The 17538-nt window shown below is 41.3% G+C and overlaps 1 long non-coding RNA gene across 2 annotated transcripts; it reads right to left on the bottom strand.

The window, feature by feature from the left end:
* Positions 1-1152, bottom strand: LOC128265732 (uncharacterized). 2 transcript variants are annotated; one of them, XR_008268908.1, is made up of 2 exons: positions 548-1152; positions 1-497 (listed from the first exon to the last, which is right to left on the bottom strand). It is a non-coding gene; the product is annotated as an uncharacterized LOC128265732 (long non-coding RNA). The 2 variants fall into 2 exon arrangements; XR_008268907.1 differs by having other exon boundaries at positions 1-493.
* Positions 1153-17538: the final 16386 nt, after the last annotated feature.

Here is a 17538-nt window from a genome sequence, read left to right as displayed (position 1 = left end):
TATGTTAAAGTGAGTAGTTATTTATTGGTCTTAAACTTATAAATAACAGTGATTTTTAAAAAATATTAAACCCACTGGGAACCCTATCTAAAGGGCACCGGAAATTTAAGAGACTCGTGAACAGAAGAAACTTACATGGCGGACCTAACCTGGTCGTGAAGACCACGTCCTCCGTAGAGGGCTACCGAGCCTGCACCTGACCGTCAGCAGCGATCCGCAGCAACATCAGCTGCAGACTTCAACAGCGGCATCAACGTCAGCAATTGCCTCAGTGACGGCCCTATACGGTGATTCCCTCGGTGAGTCCGGGAACGAATACCCGCGCTGACTACGTCGTCATCCCTGGGACCACCGACGCACTGCATCCGGCCAATTCTGGCCAAAAGCTGAGCTTCCTCCGGGCCATTTGGTTCCGTGCGGACTCGTGCTGGTACTCGCCGCTAGCATTCTCTTCTTTCTTGCTGCTGCTTCGACCATGACCAAACGTTCAATTCTGCCTTGAATAAATAGTAGGGTCATTAATTGCCGAAATGTTTGGGTGAGTTACCTTGGGCGGGGAGATGAGCCGATTATAATCCATCAGGAATAGACTCCGGTCTGCCGGAGATGGGGTGTGCATCCAACATTACCCTTGGGTGCGTCGTGGCAATGATACCAAAGCCACCGATTTCGTCCAATTGTCAATCTTTTTTAAAGTAAATAAACCTTTGTTTTGTTTTGATTGGCGATAGTGATGGTAATTGGAAGGTTAGTGACTTGAGACGTCTGATGAGTCGGAATCGATTGTTCGGACTGGAGGGCATAGGGGGTACTCCGCCCTGGGACTCCGTGGCTAGCCGGCACTGCCCTCCGGGAAAGATGCAGTTCCGTAACAATATGGCGCCCAAACTAACTAAAAAAAAAAAATGTGATAGCCGAGTCGACGGCGTCTCGCATATTATGCCTCCCGCCAGCCCACGAACGGAGGCTTGCATAATTCACATGCAATTGTACCATGGATGCGGACTGGTGGAGAGGAGTCATTTAAGCTTTGAAGGGAGAACGAGAGGCGTGTCCACTAGAGGGAGGACAATTGCTCCCGAGGCACATATCACAGGGTTCAGCTGTGATTTGGTGGTGACATCCTTTTCGACAAAAATCGAAGGACTCGCATCCAAGGTCGTCCATGCAATAAGCACGAAAGGTTGAACCACAAACTGTGATAAAACTGTGATATAGTATTAGGGATGTATTTATTTTTATTTATGTAATATTAATGAATGTTAGGGAGGACAATTGCTCCCGAGGCACATATCACAGGGTTCAGCTGTGATTTGGTGGTGACATCCTTTTCGACAAAAATCGAAGGACTCGCATCCAAGGTCGTCCATGCAATAAGCACGAAAGGTTGAACCACAAACTGTGATAAAACTGTGATATAGTATTAGGGATATATGTATTTTTATTTATGTAATATTAATGAATGTTTGGTTTCGGTGTAGTGTAGTTGTTGTTTTTGTGCAGATCCTTGGGTTTTCTCAGTATTTGTGTTTTCATATCATATCGGTTTTAAACTTAAATGTGTGGTCATGGCCCGAGACGTTGTCACGCGCTGATCGATCACCGCGACTTGAGTGAAAAACTCAAATTCAAAAAGGAATCCTATGCTTTCAGCATGGGTGAAAGTAAGTCCAGTTGACGATCGGCTTTTTCAGTGCGAATTCGGACGGAATTGTAGACGCAAGACTGGCTGGTGATCGGCTCTATCTCCCGTTGGTGAGGCTGAAAAAAATAGAGGAACAAAATTAGATTTAAGGGACTTGTTTTTTTTGTTAGGACTTAATTATTAATGTGTGAATTTGTTTAGCCTAAGGTATTTATTGGTCATTAATATATTTTCCGGCAATATTTCTTATAGCCTGATTCCATTGGCGCATTAAAACGCATTTAGCCTAATGCGCATTTATTTACACAGGGAATCCCATAAGGCTAAATGCCGCATTTAAAATAAATGCGATTATTAAATGCGATTAAAAGCCATTCGCCTCGAACGTTTTTAGGGAAAATACCGATGTTTAACGATATATTGTGTATGCCACCACTACAACAGCTGTTTTCTAAAGGCAAGGTTGGCGCAATTTTTGATGTCTTTTGAATATAAAATCTATTTTGTGTAAAAATTACTGAAACCTAGAATGCACGCTGCAAATTCTGCTTGCAGTACCACAATGCATTACTGCTGGATCTCTGGCATAAAATAACTCCCACATATACGGGTATTCTTGCCCGTTTTAGAAACTGTGGTGGCCTCCATTGCAAACCCGACATAACAAGGCAATCAGCTTCTCTTCCTTGTCGTCCAAGTTGGCAAATGCCTCGGTCGCATATGGATGTCCTGCTGAGCATTACAGAGTTTAGTAAACTCACACATGTTCATTAATTTTAATTAATTTCTTTTGGATTGCCAAAATTCGAAAATAAACAAACCCAGATCAGCTGTTCGTGCCACTCACATGTCGGAGTACCATTAGCTAAATGCTAATGCGCCAATGGAATCAGGCACATTTAAAATGTCCACTAATGCGGCAATGGAATCAGGCTATTATTTATGTTGTGGCCGGGCTATCGATAGCCATATCGAATGTCGGCGCAGGGGTGATTTTATACTGAAAAATACTGAGTTGTTTGTATGGTCACCCCAAATGTTAAACGGCCGTTGACCCGGAAAATTTGAAACAAGAGAGCCGGAGTTCGGGAAGGCGATAGGAGAAGAGGAGAGCCCACAACGAAAGTCACGGTCAAGGCTGCTGCGCTCCCCTCGCCAAAGTAAAGTTTCTTTTGTGGTGCACGTGCGGATTACATAATCCCGGTACCTTGGTGCGACAAAATTTTTTTTTGAGCTGCAGCAGCGCGCCAGTGTCCACAGGCAACAAAAACTTAAAGCAAAGGGAAGCAGGACTGGGAAGCCTGAAGCGGCGAAAAAACTTGGTAAGTGATCGGTGTTCGAGAGTGAGGCCATGCTTATGGGCTTTTCATTCCAGAGCCGATCAGGCCCAGTTACCAGTTTAAAAAATCAGCCAGGTCACCCAAGTTGGCCTGGCGATTTTCTTTTTTGTGAGGCCCGGACAAGAAAGACGGCCAGAGATTTTTTGAAGAAAATTATTACGGCGTGGAGGACCGGCACGCTTACCAAGAGGCGGCAACGGGAGCCAGTCGGCTTCAGTCAGATTTTTTTTTATTATTAACAATATTAGAATTAGATTTTTAGAATAATTAATTATTTTATCATTTAGTGTTTGTTGTAAATTCGTGTGATTATTTATTTAATGTTTAGGGTTATTTACATCTTTTTCTGGTTATTTTTTTTTATTCACACATAGGCCATAATATCTACATCTTCTTCAAATATTTTTCTTATTTACATTTGAATACATACTGTCTACATGCATTATACTTACATCTACACATAAACGTATAATAACGTCTCATACCCATATTATTTATATTTAAATATTGTCAAATTGTTTGGTTTATTTGTATATATTTTTTTATATTTTTATTTATATAAATCCATGAGTGAACCAAGTGAGCGTGGGGATTTGGGCCCGGAGTAATATAAATTCAGTTTTTCTTTGCGTATACAATTACATTTTTTTTACCCCCTGGTAAAGAAAGAATAAGAGCTCTTACGGTAGGTCAGGGTCGAGGAGTATATACATTTTGGGAAACCCGAGAACGTACACTGTGGTCCACAAAAGGGTAATATGTTGTAAAAAACTAGTAAATAAGAATTATTAAAGGAAAATAAGAAAGATGAACATGGAGTAAAGATAAATTAATGGTGAGGGGGGGGATATTAGTAAAAGTGGTACATAATGGTGCAATAAAAAAAGAAAAAGGAATAAATTAAGGTAAACAAATGTATTTGGGGCAGCTGCAAGTATGTTGCTCAAGGCAGTCTGCATGGTCGGGAAAGATGAGCAGGTGACCTCCAGTTCAGCAGGAGGAACCCAAAGAATTGCCAAATGTGTGTAGGTTTAAAAAGACTTATATTTATGTATTTTTTTGTTTGTTTATTAATTGACATTTAAATTCAAAAATGACGGTGCAGCATAGAGTGTTGCGATACGTAAGAAATGAGAGTCCAACGTTTTATGTTGTTGTGTGAGAGGGCAGGGGAACCACGGCCCTGGAAAATCGAGCTAGCTGGGGCAGCCCGACTCACGCAGGACCACACAGGTCCATAACAGATGGCGCCCAATATGAAAAGGCAGCACTGTAGACTCCACTGGGAGAAAATTAGGAAAAACGTCAGCTCTAAGAGACCCTCTTTAAAGTAAAGCGGTAAAGAGACTGCTCGTTATCAAACAGGGCTCTAGGACCAAAGTATCTATTAGGTTAGGTCTTTCATGCAGCGACGACATCAGCTCGGCATAAGCCAGGAGTAGATTTGCGATCGATGTGATATTAAAAGTAAGTGCTCAACTGTAATATATATCTGTGAAAAAGCTAGAAACTAGTTGATTGACAATGGCAGAAGCCGGCGATTAGGTCATGATCATTCCGAAAAGGTGACCTATTGCGACCGGGGAAAGCGAGGATGGCCAACTCGACACTGCGAAATAAAAGAGTTACAGTTTGCGTAATAGCTTGGCGGACAGACGTTGGACAGAGTTAGATAAATAATATAATAAAATAATAATAATAATATAATATAATATAATATAATATAATATAATATAATATAATATAATATAATATAATATAATATAATATAATATAATATAATATAATATAATATAATATAATATAATATAATATAATATAATATAATATAATATAATATAATATAATATAATATAATATAATATAATATAATATAATATAATATAAAATTAAGATTACATAATATTGAATTGTATATATATGTCTAGTCTAGAGATGATTTAAATTCTTTAACTAAGAAAATTAGAAGCTAAATCTGATTGTTTCCCTTCCAAGAGTTACCCATCCAGCAACCGGCGTCCAAAATAGGATTCGAAATCACATCCTTTTTGTAGCGATTCAGTTGTAGTCCGATGTCCTTTGCTCCAATGATTAGTGAGAAAGTAGCTTCGGGCGGTGGAAGTGGTAATATCTAAAGGAAAGGAAAATTAATAAGAATTGGTAATGTCTGGGGATTATTTTTTTCTTTGACTATTAATTATCAATTAAGTTGATAATTTAGCTAGTCGACGAAAAAAATTCGGGATCTCTACCTTCATACATTTGGCAATAATTGTTTGTTTTTGTTTACCAATATAATGCACCCTGTATACCCTAAATCTAATGGAACCCCTTTCTCCCATTTGCTTGAATAAATTGATAAGAAATCCTTTAATAAATAAAATATAGTTCATTTGGTTCAGGTAGGAGCAGTTAATAGTTTTAAATATATATGCAAAATTCAATGGGAAGTACTCACCTGTCCAGAATGAGTGACAACGAGAATTCAGAGCAAGATTAAGGGCATGGAAGGCCAGGGGATGGGAACCGTCTTAGCGCGCAAAAAAAGGGAGTTATTCCTAGGGGGTTAAATCTCGATAACACTTCTACTCCTTTTGGAACCTACTCCCATATTCAGTTGGACCCAATACAAGAGCAGTATAGCGCGGAAGTTGCGGCGGCATACGACTCAGGCTCAGGCGACAAAAGGGAAATCGAGCTGTTAATTATGACGTCCCAGGAGCAATTAAGAGTCGACATGCAACAGTTGGTAGATGTGCGAATCGAACAATGTATGCAGACCGGATTCGCTGAACTGATGAAAATACTGAAGTTAAAAGGAAATTCGCCAACATCATCATCATCAGCCGGAAGTGCGAACAGCCGAATTGGGCCAGTCATTAATCGGCCCGGTCAGCAAAACATTCAGGAGGACAGAAGCCAGCAGGAAGGCGCCGGAAGTGCGGCTGAGACCAAAGTACCAGGAGGAGGCAGGCGCTTAGCGGCAACGTGTAGCCAGCTAATAGGAACTTATTTCCGAGTCTTGGGCAGAATGGAATATCGAATGTGTCTCAATCGCTGCTACATTTGCCAGGCAATATTAGTAACCGATTTGCACCCAACATGCCTGGTGCAAACATCAGCCAAGGGGTGGGCAATTTTGCAAGGTATCAGGGAGCAACTCCAGCAGCGATGTATGGCCAAGAACCTAGAAGGAACACACCGGTGGGGATGCCGATCAGCGAGGAACGAACCGGTCGAGATTCTATATTCCTTTCGACAAATTTGGATTCCAATTTGCAGGCAACACAGGAACCATGAGCGCCGAGGATTTTATCTTTCGGGTAGAACACCTTCAACAACACTACGGCATGCTGTGGCCAGAGTTGTTAAGAGATTTCCATCGCCTTCTGGTTGAAGATACCTCCGAGTGGTACTGGCTAATGATCCGCACAAAGCCGCCGAGGGACTGGTCCGAGCTCAAAACTGCTTTGGAGCTACGACCGGATTCAGGACATCGCCGATCGAAAGCAAAGGCAAGGCGAATCGTTAGACAAGTATTTCACGGCAATTCGGCGACTGGTGGCTTCGGTTGGGTTTAGTGTGGACAATGACTGGGTCATCAAGACTGCAAAGCGAAACCTGGTATAACTGGTCAAGCAGTGGGTGTATCCCGTCAGAGTGTATACTCTAGAGCATCTGCAGAGAGGCGGAACGAGCATTCGCTCCAAATTACGGAAGGCTGCGTTCATGAGGGACGAGTTGGAAACGTGGACGAGATTCGGAATTTGGAGCTTGGGGACAGGGAGGCTGTAGGAGGTTCAGAGGAAGCCGTGGAAGCAATCGGTGTCGAGTCCATGAGGAAGCCAATGGTGTCCTGGAACTGTCAGCAGAAGGGTCATGGTTTTTAAGGGGTGCGAAGCGGAGCAACGGAATCTGTTCTGCTAAAAATGTGGATTGGCAAACACAGTTACTCCAAGATGCCCCAAATGCATCCAGGGAAACGGTCTCCGGGACGCGGGAGTAGCAAGCAATCTGCGTTCCGGGAGAAAGCCTGCGGAAATTCCGAGGAGGCAGCACTAAAACAGGAAGACAGCAAGCAAGCTGCGGTCAGGGAAACAACATCCAATCCTGACAGGGTATTGTTGTCACTGCTGGAACGCCTGCGCCGGTATATGGAGGCTCGAGATCGCATATTTAATAACAATCATCTGGTGGGAATGACATTAATAACAAGAAGAGTTAAGAAAGCTAGAGAAAGGTTCAAGAAACGTCGGCAAGAACGGCAGAAGGTGCAACGACCAGTTACGGTTATAAAGGAGGGAAGCCAGAACAGATCCGCGCCCATATGTATTGGTGCAGATGGCAGGAATGGAATTTCGTGGGCTACTGGATTCTGGGGCATCCGTAAGCTTGTTGGGCAAAGGCTGCAAGGAGTTAGTGGACAAAATGGGAATTCCTTGGCAACCCTATCATGCAAAGGTGCGAACTGCAAGTGGATCAGCCCAGAATATATTGGGAAAAATACAAATTCCAGTTAACTATAAGGGTACCAATGTCAACATGAGTATTTTTCTATGTCCTTCTCTGGAACAGGAGCTGTATCTGGGAGTCGATTATCGGCGTGAATTTGGGATAGCACCAGAAATATTCGGGCTCGATGAACTCACGACGGAAAGCAATCTAATGCAAGAGGTACCGGACAGGATAGATCCCGAGCCACACGATCTTAATGACAACCAAAGGTCGCAGTTGAAAGAAGTTCAAGAATCATTTCTGTCTTTTGAAGAGCACGGATTGGGAAGAACATCCGTTATGAAGCACACTATTGAGCTGGTAAAGGAGGCAGTTCCGGTAAAAGATCGCCATTATCCGGTATCTCCTGCTGTGCAAAAGCTTATATATGAGGAAGTAGATGAAATGTTGCGCTTAGGGGTCATTGAAGAGAGCGATAGCGCCTAGAGCAATACGATTACCCTAGTTAGAAAGCCTGGTAAAAATCGACTCTGCTTAGATGCCCGGAAGCTGAATGAGACAACTATAAAGGATGCATATCCGCAGCAAAATATAGAGGGCATACTGAGTCGCATTGATACGACCAGGTTTATAACGAGCGTCGACCTAAAGCATGCATTTTGGCAAATAGAGTTGGAAGAAAGCCATAGAAAGTACACAGCCTTTACAGTGCCGGGACGGCCGTTGTACCAATTCGTAGTGATGCCGTTTGGATTAACCAACGCTTGGGCGCTTGGAGAGTTCCTAGGTGTCCTGCGGGTTGCAAATCCGTGGTTCTGACTCCAGATTACGGATTAAGGCCATTTCTTCACTGCCAATTCTCTTGTTTTGGATTTTCGTATTCGGATTGTTGTTCATTGTCAGTGTGGTTGGTGTGGTCGGCGCAGGGGTGATTTTATACTGAAAAATACTGAGTTGTTTGGATGGTCACCCCAAATTTTAAACGGCCGTTGACCCGGCAAATTTGAAACACGAGAGCCGGAGTTCGGGAAGGCGATAGGAGAAGAGGAGAGCCCATAACGAAAGTCACGGTCAAGGCTGCTGCGCTCCCCTCGCCAAAGTAAAATTTCTTTTGTGGTGCACGTGCGTATTACATAATCCCGGTACCTTGGTGCGACAAAATTTTTATTAAGCTGCAGCAGCGCGCCAGTGTCCACAGGCAACAAAAACTTGAAGCAAAGGAAAGCAGGACTGGGAACTTGGTAAGTGATCGGTGTTCGAGAGTGAGGCCATGCTTATGGGCTTTTCATTCCAGAGCCGGTCAGGCCCAGTTACCAGTTTAAAAAATCAGCCAGGTCACCCAAGTTGGCCTGGCGATTTTCTTTTTTGTGAGGCCCGGACAAGAAAGTCGGCCAGAGATTTTTTTGGAGAAAATTATTACGGCGTGGAGTACCGGCACGCTTACCAAGAGGCGGCAACAAGAGCCAGTCGGCTTCAGTCAGATTATTTTTATTATTAACAATATTAGAATTAGATTTTTAGAATAATTAATTATTTTATCGTGTAGTGTTTGTTGTAAATTCGTGTGATTATTTATTTAATGATTAGGGTTATTTACATCTTTTTTTGGTTATTTTTTTTTATTCACACATAGGCCATAATATCTACATCTTCTTCAAATATTTTTCTTATTTAATACATACTGTCTACATGCATTATACTTAAATCTACACATAAACGTATAATAACGTCTCATACCCATATTATTTATATTTAAATATTGTCAAATTGTTTGGTTTATTTGTATATTTTTTTTATATTGTTATTTATATAAATCCATGAGTGAACCAAGTGAGCGTGGGGATTTGCGCCCGGAGTAATATAAATTCAGTTTTTCTTTGCGTATACAATTACATTTTTTTTTACCCCCTGGTAAAGAAAGAATAAACAACCTTAAGAGCTCTTACGGTAGGTCAGGGTCGAGAAGTATATAAATTTTGGGAAGCCCGAGAACGTACACTGGGGTCCACAAAAGGTTAATATGTTGTAAAAAACTAGTAAATAAGAATTATTAAAGGAAAATAAGAAAGATGAACATGGAGTAAAGATAAATTAATGGTGAGGGGGGGGATGTTAGTAAAAGGGGTACATAACGGTGCAATAAAAAAAAGAAAAAGGAATAAATAAAGGTAAACAAATGTATTTGGGGCAGCTGCAAGTATGTTGCTCAAGGCAGTCTGCTTGGTCGGAAGGGATGAGCAGGTGACCTCCAGTTCAGCAGGAGGAACCCAAAGAATTGCCATATGTGTATAGGTTTAAAAAGACTAATATTCGTTTTTTTGTTAACTGAAATTTAAATTCAAAAATGACAGTGCAGCATAGAGTGTTGCGAAACGTAGGACATGAGAGTCCCCTGAGGGCAGGGGAGCCACAGCCCTGGAAAATCGAGCTAGCTGGGGCAGCCCGACTCACGCAGGACCACACAGGTCCATAACATTTATTTAATGATTATTATTGATTTAATTGTTACTATTTATTTATTATTATTATTTATTGATTATTGGCCACGTTACATATGTTGGTATTGCCCATAACTTGTTTATTTATTTTGTAACGATTCAGGCTGGATGTAATTTTTAGAAAAGAGGCGCACGCGAAATGACTCCGGCTCGTCGGCTTGGGGTGTTGATTTTGCCGCTTTCCTAATAGTGCCTTTTACCATCAAAATGTTCACTGATTTTGCGTGCTGCGACAAAAAATAGAATTGCGTGAGGGAATCTCATTGTACACTCTAAAAAACAAAGGCTCTCTCCACGCACGTTCCGAGATCTGCTCTGCCCTCTGATGTCATGAGGACCCATGTTGCTCTCTCTCTACTACTTGTACACCCAATAATAAAATAAAACATAAAACAGCGTTGAGTACAAATATAAAAGCAAATTAAATTTCGGACTAGGTAAACAGAGCGCAAAGTAAACAGCAAAACAACTTAAATATATGTCAATCCGAAAACTAAGTAACGTGAGATGATGAGTAAGGATTGCAAGCGCTTACTAGATAAATCTACAAATTTTATGGTCTCTACAAAATATTCGATTGTGGCAATAAAAAGGAAATCGTTTATTAATTTTCATATTCGTATGCATTTCATGTATCCTTCCATTGAAAATTGCCGTTCTCTTCTTTCTTTTCTTTGCTTTTTCGTGCCTAGCAATGCACTGTGGGACGGATCATAATATGTGTTTGGATATAAAGAATTATGTAAAACTCACCCTAATCTAGCTCCCTCGAAGAAAGCGCATTCCCGATGTGGCTGCTGTGGTGGAATGAATTTTAAACACTACACAACTCACTAATGCACTGGTCCATTTTTCTCGGGTCTCATCCCACTGTGGGCAGACTTCTATGACAATTTTTCTTTTGCATTGAATTTATCCTTTTTTTCACCTTCAGAGATTGAAGGGGCCACCACAAATGATATTAAAGATTTGCACGCCAAAAAAAACTAAAAAAAAAAAACAAATTGGAGGGCTTAATTATCTTACTGGCCTTCTTGCAACACCATAACCTCACTTTTTTTGTTAAAACATAATCTCACCAAAAAGATATTACTTCCGAATCTGCTGCTTTTAGCAAGATCTGCGCCAGTCCTGCCCTTTTCCACGCGTTTCACATGGACTCGCCGCCCAAACTAAGTTCTCCTATTTCGTCTTCTCGCCCACTCGCCGCGACTGAGATTTTCGGGAGAGCTTGATACTATTTTGGCTCTCTTAACCTTCTTTCTTCCTAAAGGTGTTTCACTACCAGGTCTTATATATCTCCCTTTTTTATAGGGAAATAAAGGTAGATGTAAACTTAGGAATATTTGCGGTTTGTAAAGATGCTGAGCGCCTTTTCGCTAGGTTCCTTCTTCTCCGCCTGGTTTAGGGTCATTCGTCTAAATTTAATAGGCCTCTCTGGCAGACTCCAAATGCAGCTTGCAGACCACCAGCGTGTTAACAAAACCTCGCACCAAAAACTTTACCCTGCGTAACTCGGCGCTGAGTTTTTCACCAAAATTTCTTCGCCTTCAATGTTTAGTTTTTTTTTCTCCCTTTCTTTCTCTTGACAGCCGCAAATTTAAAATTGTTTGATGAGTTTCGAATTTTACACTCGCGTTGACTTTTCGATTTCACGATCTTGGGTTAAAAAAAACGAACTAAGATGGGAAAGACTGTGGCAAACGCTCTCCACCAGGCGGAAACCTTCTCCGCCGCCTAAGTTCTCTTCGGGTCATAGCCGATCAGTGACACTTGCCTCTGTTGTATTTAGCGCCCGAATTCACCAGCAACCTAGACACCCTCTTTAGCTATGGCGACTGCTATCCGATACTCCCACCTAGGTCTGCTCGCCCATAGGTCGCGTCAGTAAAGTATCTTGTATTTTCGGCCTCAAGGGTTACAATTGCCCCCCGCAGAAGATCAGACTTGGAGGTCAGACTCCCAAGACTAATGAAAACCAAGCTTGAGGCTATTCTGTTATTGCTTTATATCTTTGGCGTGAAAACTTCTTACACAGAGCCCCTGCAAATCTTTCAATTCATAGCAAGAATTCCCCACCTTCTCTTAAAGAATTCGGACTCAACTTCGCATTGTAACCCGCTTAGAAATTGCTTTGTTTATAATTCTTGGCCAACTCGGTAAGAGACTTCCTTTTCCCGCAAATTGTAAAGCCGCTCATTCTTTTTGCTTTGTTTCCTCATGACGTCCATGACGTCGCACCAATTCCAAGGAATCTTCTCTTGTTTTTCAAGAGCGGTCCGATCCTCTAGCATCCCTTATAGGTAGCACCAGAAATTACGAAGTGCTGGCCGAATACCATGTAGTAGGGAATCGTTCCTAGCGCGGAATGAACAGCAGTTCTCAGGGCGCAGCAAATACTGCTCAACTCTTCGTCTCAATTCTTTTGGTCAGGCCTAACATAGGACCGAATTGCAGCTACCACTGATCGATTAACCTTCTCCGAAGCATTTGCTTGAGCTGTGTATACTGCTGGGATCGCGTGCCCAATTTTAAATTTCTGACTTGAACTGTGAACCATTGTCGGAAATCACCCAAAGTTATGAAATAGTTCCCGTTCCATATTTTTCGCTATAACCTCAGCTGTTTGTTTTTTCACTGCGTTTAAAACACGAATTTTGAATAATGATCTAAAACAATAAAAATTCATATGCGTTCTACGGTTTTATGGATCCCTCCATGCGATGCCATTGGGTGATCATGCATGCTCTGCAAAACATTCTCTATTAGCGGTTTCGGAATCCAAAATTTCTAACTAAATTGATCATGAAGTCAGTCACCAGTATCATGATCCATTTTTTGTAAACCAGGCCGTATACCACTCTTAAATCCGGTAGTTTATCTAGACTAGCTTCTATACCTTCCCGGTTAAATCCGGTAGTTTGTCTAGACTAGCTTCTATACCTTCCCTGAACACAGTATAATTTGTGGACTTAAATTCTGGGGAATCCAGATCTATTAGAAGTCCATGGTTGGCATCCAATATGGCAATGCTATCCTCATTCACTCTTGATAGAGCATCGGGCACGACATTCAACTTGCCAGTACGGGGTTCGATTTTAAAATCGAACCTTTGTAGTTTTATCGCCCAGCGAGCCAACCTGTAATATAGATCAGTCTGTGACATCAACCTCTTCAAAGATGCATGATCTGCTATCACAATAAATTTGTGCCCTCCAATATACGCCCTGAACCTATAAATGCTTACAATTACAGCCAAAGGTTCTTGCTCGGTCACTGAGAAATTTGCCTGTGACTTTATCAATTTTTTGGACACAAAGGCTATGGGGTATTCATCTCCTTCTGAAGTTTTTTGGACTAGAACTAGAACCATCGCCTGTCGTGCTAGCGTCACAATGCACAAAGAAAGGCTTCGTGAAATCCGTACTCCGCAATACTGGAGCCGAACATAACTTCTGCTTTAAGCACTCAAAAGCTCTCTCTCCTTCTGTTGTCATTGCAAACTTTTGATTTGGCTTCAACAAGTCGGTTAAAGGTGCGAAATTTTCCCTTATTTTTGATACCACCCGACCATTCCCAAAAATCTTCTAAGGCTCTTTAATGATTTGGGCAACGGAAAGTCTTTCATCGCGGAGATTTTCTCCGGATGTGTCTGAATTACCCCGTTTTCCACTATGCGGCCCAGGTATTTTATGGATCGCCTAGCTTTTTTCCAAATTGAGCGTTAATCCATCAGATTTCACATGCCCTGCCACAACTTCTAAAACCTTTAAAAACAATCGGAAACCATCAACAAATCGTCAAGGTAAACGAAAACTTCATTCCGCAGCTCGGCTGGGATAACTTTATCCATCATTTGTGTCATCGTTTGGGACGCGTTTGAGAGGCCAAATGGCATTACTTTATATTAATAGAGAGGCTTCTCTGGAATGGTAAACTCGGTATCTGCCAGTATGCGTATTTAAGATCTAAACTAGAGATAAACTCAGCCTTGGGAAGGCGGCTCAAAACTCCTACTTTTTGTGGCAGTGGATAGGCATCCTACCTAGTGACGGCATTCACTTTTTGACTATCCAAACACAGCCGAACTTTGCAAGGCTTTTGGACCAAAACAACTGGCGACGACCACGCGCTATCCGATTCCTCTATTACCCCCAACTTTAACATTCGATCGACCTCAGCATACAAAATTTTTTCTACGGCAGGCGAGACCGAAAAATGGCGTTGATTGATTGGCTTTGAATCACCAACATCTATCGAATGCGAAAGCTTTGCTGTGTCGTTAGGTCATGCGATTCAGACACAATTTCAGAAATTTTCATTTCTTGTGGTAGTAAATGGACTGGGTCTTGGGTTTTTGTTTACTTTCTCTTTACTTTACCTTTTACCCAGCGGTCAACGACCTCAGTCAAAAACAGCTGATCGTCTCTTTTTAAGTAGCAGGTTCCTAAAATTTATAAGAAAATTTCCCTAAATAAGTCTTGGGATTGGGTTATTTGGATCTCAGCGTCGAGAATTGTATTTATTAAATGATTAAATGATTGCAAAGTAAAAAAAACGTAAATTAAGCTATAATAATAAAATAAATTGTTAACAAGCTTAAAAATGTGTGTGCAAAAATAAAGGTAAATAAAACAATATTAATTGTCTGCCACCCAACCAAGTAGCTCTCCCAGTAAAAGCTTTATCAGTATTGTCTCGGAATGCATGCATAAAAGAGAGAGGAAAAAATATTATCTGCTGCTCGCGTTAAGCCAAAATCTGTGAAATCCACGCGCAACTGTTGCGTTCGCTTTGTCGAAAAGCAGCACAACACAAACAACAACTCTGCACCTGGCCCTTCTCAATTTCTGGTCCCAGTGGACCGGTAATTTCTTCTAAAATAAATGCACCGTACTCCTATTCACCTGTTAGGCGAGATATCATAACTGATATAAGCGAGATATCGATCACGATAAAAACAATTATCCGTGGCCGGATAATAACTGATAATTTGAACTCCCGTAAAAACTATGCGTCTAATTGCACTAAATTTTAATCTCCGAAAAAAAATAGAATATTGAATAGATTTTTGCTAATTTTTACTCCGTATCATCCGTGGATGACTGCGAACAGCTCTTCTCACCTGTATTCCTACGCGTCTGAATTAAAATTAACAAAAGCTGAAATTAAAAATTTTTCGGCTAACTTTTTCAGCAACCGTGGCTAGACAGTAAATAAACAGCCCAATGGTCAAGCCATACAGCAACCGTGCCTGGGCCAATCAACATTTGAACCCGCCCACTGCAATTCCTTGATAAAAAGGGTCTCAACTTGTGCTAAAAGAGAAGATTGTTATTTTTTTTGTGTTTAACTTTTTAATTTATTAATTTAAAATTAAGATTTAGCCTGCACGTTGGGCGCCACAATAATTATAATGCTGTTAAATAATCATAACTGTAACGATTAAGGCTGAATGTGATTTTTAGAAAAGGGGCGCACGCGAATTGGTTCCGGCTGGAATAACTGACCAACAACCGTTACTCATTTTCCATTGAATCGTGGAACATTCCATCGAACTTTCAGCTAGCTGATCCCTCACATTCTTGCCGCAGCGTATTGATCTGCAGATAGGGACTAGTTTATTCTTTGAATTGCTTTGTGTTGGTCAGATGCAGTTTGCTCCTGGGTTCTGATAGATAGATGAACATGGAGTAATTCGTCTAGGCGGTCGACTTCGAAACTCCAAACTCAGTTTTGAGGTTCGTCACCCCATAATTCCTCCTAAAAACCATCCAATAATATTCGGTATTATCACTTACTTTCATCGAAGGCAGCATCATGCAGGCCCGCAATCGTTGCTCGCTTGGCCGTTTGGTGGACTAAAGACTATTGCGCGTGCACTACGAAAATACATAATTTCTTGTCAAGCACATCATGGCCAAGCAGCCAAAAGAACGCGTTCAGCATGCTCCCGCATTTTTGATTATTGTGGGCCCTTTTACTATAAGTCGGAAGTTCATAAAAAGGCCATAAAAGCGTCTTCATTTGTTTTGCCACTGTGCAGAAGAACACAAATTATCATTAGGTATAAGATTTTATGAGCTCTGGGTAAGTAATGTTAATCGATATAGAGCCATATTTTACGATCTGTTACTTAAAAAAAGACATGGGTGCAGTTCTAAGCACTTGTAATCTGTAAGTACAGGCCACTTGATATGCCTAATATTATCGCTTAAGATGTGTCTCACACCAAGCACCTCCTGGGCGGGGGACAAAAGATCAGTCTCCGGCTCAAGCAAACAGATGCGGTCTCTGCGTAGGCCATAGATAAGACAAGAATAAGAATCTTGGAAACAAAAATTGAAACAATAAAACAGTTTAAATTCAGAACTCAATGTAAAAGACATTTAGTTGGCATCCCCAACAGCCACTACTGTTTTTCTAAGTTCTCTCAAGCGTTTTGTTTCCACTCAAGGATCTCCACGCTGCATTTGGACTGACAATGCGACTAATTTTGTAGGAGCCAAGAATGAGCTGTAATCATTACGGCAATTATTAGGAAGCCAGCTGCACCAAAAGAAAGTTTATGAACATTGCCTTGCTCGGGGCGTTGATAGGCGTTTTATACCTCCTCGCTAACCTCATTTCGGAGGCTTATGGGAAGCACTTTGCCATAATTAATTCCCGTTCTCTTGCACCATTTTCAGATAATCCTGACAATCTTAGTGTCCTAACTCCAGGAGACTTTCTCATTGGGCGCCATCTCTCTGCGTTTGCTGAGCCGGTTCTTTCCAAAATAAACTACAACCGCTTAGATTGTTGGCAGCGAGCAACGTTTATTCAGCAAGCCTTTTGGAAAAGATGGAGTGACAGTACTTCAACATCGTTCCAAGTGGCGCTTAACGGAACCATCGGTCAAGATCAAATATGAAGGCTTACCTCCGCGGAAATGGCATTAAACAAGAGCCGTCGAAGTCATCCCAGGAGCTGATAGCGTTGTTCGGGTCGCCTTTCTGCGTACTGCGACAGGAACAACTAGAATATAGGTTACCAAGCTTTGCATCCTTCCCGTTGAATCCCATGTTGATAGCCTAGATGTTCGGAGCTGTAGCTCAGAAACACCTCTTATAAGTAGAGCAAATTCTCAATTCGTAGAAGCTTCTAAGCGACAAGAACAACTAATCGGCAAACCACCAAAAACGCAAAAAAAAAACTGAAAAAAAGCAAACATTATTATATTAATTATTAATAAATTGTTGTCGAAAATGCTTGGCATTTTGACGAGAAAATTAAAAATAAAAAGCCCCGTGTTTAAAAACCATCGTTCGTCGATCGCCGATAGCTTATTCACATTGCAGTATTTTTTGGGGGAACGATGAGTAAATGGTGTAAACGTGAAACTCTAATTCACATAGGCACCGTCAGCAGAAGTTGGTAGATCTTTGTTAAAAATGATTACATGTTGGTATTTTTTTGTGTATGTTCGAGTTTTTTTTACATCTATGGTGCAGGAAGGGAGAAAGGTATTAAGGAAGAAATGAACGATGGGAACGGGAGCGCAGAAGGCAAACGTTTTGAAAACAAAAATCGAACGATTTTGGTTGAAAAAACTTTTTTC

The sequence above is a fragment of the Drosophila gunungcola genome, unplaced genomic scaffold (genome assembly GCF_025200985.1).
Source record: "Drosophila gunungcola strain Sukarami unplaced genomic scaffold, Dgunungcola_SK_2 000149F, whole genome shotgun sequence".
NCBI classification, from domain to species: Eukaryota; Metazoa; Arthropoda; class Insecta; order Diptera; family Drosophilidae; genus Drosophila; species Drosophila gunungcola.
The sequence above is the reverse complement of the archived record's forward strand: the minus strand, read 5'-3'. Positions and strand labels throughout refer to the sequence as shown.